We start from the raw sequence: 6,000 nt of genomic DNA on the forward strand, positions 1-6,000 counted from the left end.
CTCAAAAATATAACCACGTATCGAAACAACTCAGCTCCTAGCCCTGTGATTGGACCGCTGGGTAGCATCCCATTTCCTGCATTTCCTGTATTGCTGTCGTTTACAAAATTCTGCAGAAAGAAGAACTCCACAAGCCAGTGTAATCAAACGCTGCTCAATATTTATCAGCTCCAGCTCCAACTCAATACGCTCGGTTTACGTTGCCATGGTTTCCTGAACACAAACAAGCAGAGAATGTGACAGGACAGAAAACAACCATAGAAATCAGACGGTCAACTAGCATTTGTAGGCAGAGTACGGCTGAGCTCGAGGACACGCCAACGCTCAAGTATGTAGTTCACACGATGGCGTTGATTGGACGCAGAAGTATAAAGCAGGCTTCAGTGGACTTCTTGTAGGGGATCACATTTTAGCAGAGAGCAGACTAGAATTAGTTTAAAATGGACAAAAAGTGTTAAAAGTTCTAAATCTCAAATCTGTAGAAGATCTCGATCATATAAAACATCTTCAACCTTTAGATACATTATTAACCTGAGCTAATAACCCGGCCTCCAGCGCGACACAAAGCACAAAGAGTAGGCTACTTGTACCACCTCCAAGCATGAGGAGTGGAGTAGAGCTGTCATGTTTAAGGGTTAATGAAGACGACCAAGTAGAGACAAGGCAACGGATTAAATTTACATTGCCCGTTTGCATAAATCATCCTGCTTTAGAGACGTTGACATTACTCACAGAAGGAGGACGACGGAGCGTGTAAATTAAGAAAAATGAGGACGAAGATATCGAATGTTGAAGGATTAAGATGCTGACTCAGCTCACGGCAAGTTTGGTGCTTTAATATAATCGAGGTATAATATAAAATGTGTGTATATAAAACTTCTGCAGCTACATGGAGACACTCAAATTAAAGCACTAAGAACCCAGATATTTACTAAACTTCATTTTTTTCCCCCATCAAGTAGCACATTTTTGTTATTTATGACATCTGAGTACGAGCTATCATCCAAAAAGTTGCTAACCAGTGTGGCAGGTGAGCCTCACACATCCATCCACCACATACAACATTCATCAGCATTCCCTGAGTTATCTTCTGAGCCAGTATAAAAGCAGCAGAGTGACGTTTTAACAGGTTGTTTGCAGGTGTCCTCGTGGGGGTTCAGCTATGCTCACTCACATACTCCAGCTGAAGAATGCTGTGACAGTGTCAGGCAGGCTGCAGCAGCAGCAGTAGTGCTGCTGCGTGCTAAAATGGCTGCTTGTTCTCCATACAGACACAGAGCTAAGCTGGGGAGGAGGAGGGCTCCCACTCCCAACAATTTGCCTCGAATGTGGCTCATCCTTAGGTGAGCTTTAGAGCGTGTTCGAGTTGCCTTTCCATAGAATGAAAAAATCAAATGCACGGGATTAAACCGTCTCATGAGGGACTTGTGATACTACAGCTTCCTCCTTCATCTGCCTCCACATCCACATCAGCATGCACACACTCCTGAGGTGAAACTACAGTGTGTGAGTCACCGCTCTGTGACAAGATCAGCTGAAGGGTCTTCTATTTCTTCTGCACCTCACAGTCACACATTGAGAAGAGAGGAAGAGACCCCACTCAGTTAAAAGGTGTCAGACAGTGTGACTTATTTCATCTTTAAAAGGAAGAATATCTTATCTTCACACTGCATGTACATTCACCTGAAATGAGCGTGATCTAGAAACACAGTTAAGCAGTGAGTACAGTATGTTATTCTTCTTTTCTCTAGTCCCTCAATTAAACAACTTTTATACACGAGGGGAGGAGTCAGCCGGCCGTCCTGGCGATGTAAACAAAGTGAAGATAGGACTCTGAAAACTCTGAAAACATCACAGACAGTGGGACTCGGGTGTTACACCCATTGTAGACAGTCATGACTCACAGAGTTATTTTCACAGGATGTACTTGATTTATACTATATTGAAGTGTGAAAAAATCACAGATTCTTCCTTTAATGCACATGTCAGGCTCTTACAGTTTGAAGTTAGAAGACGAAGCCTGTTTTCCACTGCCTCACTCCAGTGTTTTTGTTGTGTTGTTTACAGTGAGCGTGTCCTCGGGCAGTCACTGTGGCAGCGGAGTTTTCAAACTTTGAACTGAATAATAGAGGCCTACAGTGAACTCTATATCCTGACTTCTTATCTGGGCCACATCTTACCCCAGAGAGAGGCCCAGCTACAATGTTTTCACTTCCAACATGGCAAAGTCTGCATCGCTCCAATGCTACACAAACAGACATCCTGTTTGAGCTGCTATCACCGAGCTGAACAAAAACAAAAAAGTGCTCAATTGAATTTGAAGAATTGAATTAACAAGCTAAACAAGCCATTGTGTGGAGGGGAGAAAAATCAAGTGTTTAATGTGATTAAAGGGTTTCTGTTACTTCAAGTGGCTACATGAGGCTAACTTTTATATTAAAACAGTGTGTGCTTTACACAAATTATCAAATTATAGGTCAATAACAGAAGTTCCTGGATATCATCCAAACCTGCAGCATTAAGAGACGAAGTCCTCCTGAAAACATCCTTTTTTTTTTTTTTTTTTTTTTAAACATCCTGGATACAGATGTGGGCGAACTTAACATTACATAACACTTGCAGCCTTGAGGTTGTTTTTTAAAACCTGCAAATGGGTTCAGATACAAAACCCACCCTGTACTCCAGTTTAAAGAAAGCGACATATCAGACATTGTTGTTTACAAGATAAAAAACTCCTCTCAAAACAGAACGACCGATCACCTAAACAACGACAGCACTTCCAGCGCACAAAGGGCCACATTGTGAAGCAGAAATCAAACTTCCTTCACGGCCGATCAGCTGCAGTGCTGATAGATATTAATACTCAAAAACATTGCTCCCAATAATGCACAAAGAAGTCGGTTGGCTTGTGTCACTGCAAATGATAGCATGTTTGGATGATGATTAATGGTTTGCATTTACTCTTAATTAAAAATTCTCTCATGCAACAATCTCAGTTTGTTTAAAGTGCTGCTTAATTGGGGGGGGGTCGTCTTTGCTGCAGGTATGAACCAATTGAATCGCGACATTGTCTAATAAATCACTGCAAATCAAAGGTTTCAGAGTTGACGATGCACCGTCTGTTCCTGACACATCATGAGTGCTGAAGCTTTCAAATAAACTTTAAGTTAGTATTCTCATTAAAAACACGGTCATGGTTGCTTATCGAGTGAACTTCACCTGAACACTGCCCCCCCCCCCAAAAAACAACAACACCGACAGGACCTGCATGTAACCACAGATCACTGAGCACAACATTTATGTGCAATGTTTCAAGATGTTTATTGTCATGTGCACAGTAGGAAACATGTTTCCCTGTACAATGAAATTCTTTCTTTGCTGTCCACAATGAACGCCAACAATAAAATATTAAAACTAAACATAGCCAAATAAAAAAAACAATAATAATATATACAAATAATAAGGCAATTTGAAGGCAGTAGAGTGCAATGTTTCATTACTTATGGTGCATTAACAAACAATATTCTGCAATATCTGTCTTTAAAGGTGCAACAACAATGTACAATAACCACGCTGCAGAAGATTCAATGTGCAATACTGTGTTTTTCTGACCGCTGTGACATGTGCAACATCTCATTCAACATGACTTCATATCTATTCAAAAAATGGCACATTTTATCAAAGTATTGTAATGTGCATTACTGTGTAGAACACTGGCATTTCTAAAAAAAACATGTTTTTCTTATCTTCCTCTGTGTAAACATTTCTGGATGCATGTGTGTGGATGAATGTTATTTATGTTGAAGAGGAGCAAAGCAAATTCCATTGTGATCTATGCGTAACGACAACAAAGGCTTATCTTATAATGTTGTTGTTTTTTTACTGGGATTCACGTTTTCCACATTCAGAAACATCTTTATCACAAAGGGATCCACTCCTCCAGAAACAGCACCAGGACCACAAAGACTCCGAGGTCAGCTCAGGTGAATTTGTCTCGATTACATTAATGCTAATCAAGAGAGAGTCTAACATCTCATCTAAAGCGTGTTGTTTCATCTTATCTAAGCAGAGTACACACAGAGTCGTGTGTGTGCGTGTGTGTGTGTGTGTGTGTGTGTATGTGTGTGTGGGGGGTTAACCCCTAAAACGACCGGAGAGCCTCTCCTGCCAAGAGGTCAAACTGTCCTTTAAGTTTTCGCGTTCAGGGCGCGTAAAAGAAATCAAACAAATCACAGCGACACCGTGAGGTCGATGTGTCTCTAATCTTACATAAGAACAGCCTTGGTGTCTTTTTTTTAATTTTTTTACTTTGCAGGTGGCGAAGCAAAAAGGAAGGAGCAAAATGTCCCAGCAAGCACCACACCACACCACACTGCATGTTATGTATTCAGTCAGAAGAAGAAGAAGAAGAAGATGGTGTCGGTGAATTGTAGCAGCGTTATGTGGAAAAATCAACAATGAGTCAGGCGTGTGTTTATGGAGGCCCTGAGCAATGAGCAATATGCAAACCCCCCCTTTTTTTTGACATGTCATGCATTTTTAAAAGGCGGTGATGTGCTTACCTGTGTTTGTCCTCTCAGCGTGACTTGTAAATAAAGATCCTCTTGCAGTAAAAGATGTCACACGGTGATTGATTCCCATGCGCGTAAACAGGACAGCGCGTAAAAACGAGCCAGTTAGCCAACCGAGCTAAACCAGCTTAACTCACTCAGATGTCAAGACTTTTTGTTGGTTTTTTTGTTTGCATCCACTCTTTACTTTGGTAGATGAGTCCTGCAGTCAGCTAAATTGCGCACATACATGTTGTAAAAAAAAAAAAAAAACCTCCAAGACCAAGCTTGGGGGGGGGGGGGGAGTGAAAGTTGGCGTGCTTAGCTGGCTCGCAATTTTAACCTCAGCTTATGTTGACAAACAAGCCTGCGTAGTTAAATTCACACACACAGACACACACACACACACACACACACGACTTGGAAGCTAGCAAGCACGGTTAGCCTAACTCAGCTAACCCAGCTTTGCAAAAAAAAATAAAAAATAAATCCCCGAACCTTGTTTTGAAAAACCCCCCCGTGTCGGACTTCTTGTGTCCCGTCGGCGGCAGCTTGCAAACCGAGAGGAACTCCGGTAAATCACTCGTTTTTGGGTGGTTTCAGCGTTTCAATGACGGCGCACACGCTAATGCAAACCCCAAGTTATCGCTTTTGGTCTCTGCTCTCCGCCATTTCCAATCTCTCAACACAAACAAACAGGGCTGCTGGTGCGCGCCGAGCTTCTCCAATGCGCGTTCATGTGTGGAGGGGGGAGCTGGAGCAGCGGGCAGAATCCCCACCACTGTGTACAGATAGAAAGATATGTTGATTATTAGATGTTGTTATCAATGACACGTTGTTCTCGACACAGGTGAGAGTATAAAGCAGCAGCAGGTCTGAGGCCTCCTCTCTGGGCACAATCCACAGTGTCTGTCTGGGACATAGTGCTGCACACCGTCTGATACATCACTCATAAAGGCACAGAGCATGTTTTTTTTTTTAAAGAGCCACCATTGGGGCAGTTTTGTTCCTCCTCTTTCCATCCGCACACAGCGTTGAAACATAACAAAACCAAATAGATTATATATATATTGATAAACAGATATGAACCACACCAGGTTTTTATGAGGACACACTGAATCTGACAAGTAGCCTACATCTCCATCCATATTTATCCGAATCGCTTGTGTCTAAAATAGCAAATCCCTGTAAAGTAAAATCAGCACTACATCTCCAAGCACGCTTAATATGTTGCAAGAAGATATCTTTAAACATGTGCAAAAGACTGAGAACTATGACCTACAAAACTTGCATGGATACATGTTTCTCCACTAATCCAAAAGTCTGTAATTATCTTTAAAGAGGACATATTATCCTCCTTTTCCACTTTTTCAAACAGTCCCCCTGTTGTCTAAATGAAACATCTGTGCTGTGCTTTGGTCAAAATATATCATGAATCAAGCACCAGAGG

At 41.8% G+C, this 6,000-nt stretch overlaps 1 protein-coding gene across 1 annotated transcript in view; it reads right to left on the bottom strand.

The window, feature by feature from the left end:
* Window positions 1–5,430, bottom strand: part of ncoa1 (nuclear receptor coactivator 1) — a 65,839-nt gene extending 60,409 nt beyond the window's left edge. The window contains 1 exon segment of the mRNA XM_065964129.1: window positions 4,563–5,430. The gene's annotated coding sequence lies outside the window, so the exon portion shown is untranslated.
* Between the last annotated feature and the right edge of the window lie 570 nt (window positions 5,431–6,000).

The sequence above is a fragment of the Labrus bergylta genome, chromosome 15, assembly GCF_963930695.1.
Source record: "Labrus bergylta chromosome 15, fLabBer1.1, whole genome shotgun sequence".
In the NCBI taxonomy this organism is placed as follows: domain Eukaryota; kingdom Metazoa; phylum Chordata; class Actinopteri; order Labriformes; family Labridae; genus Labrus; species Labrus bergylta.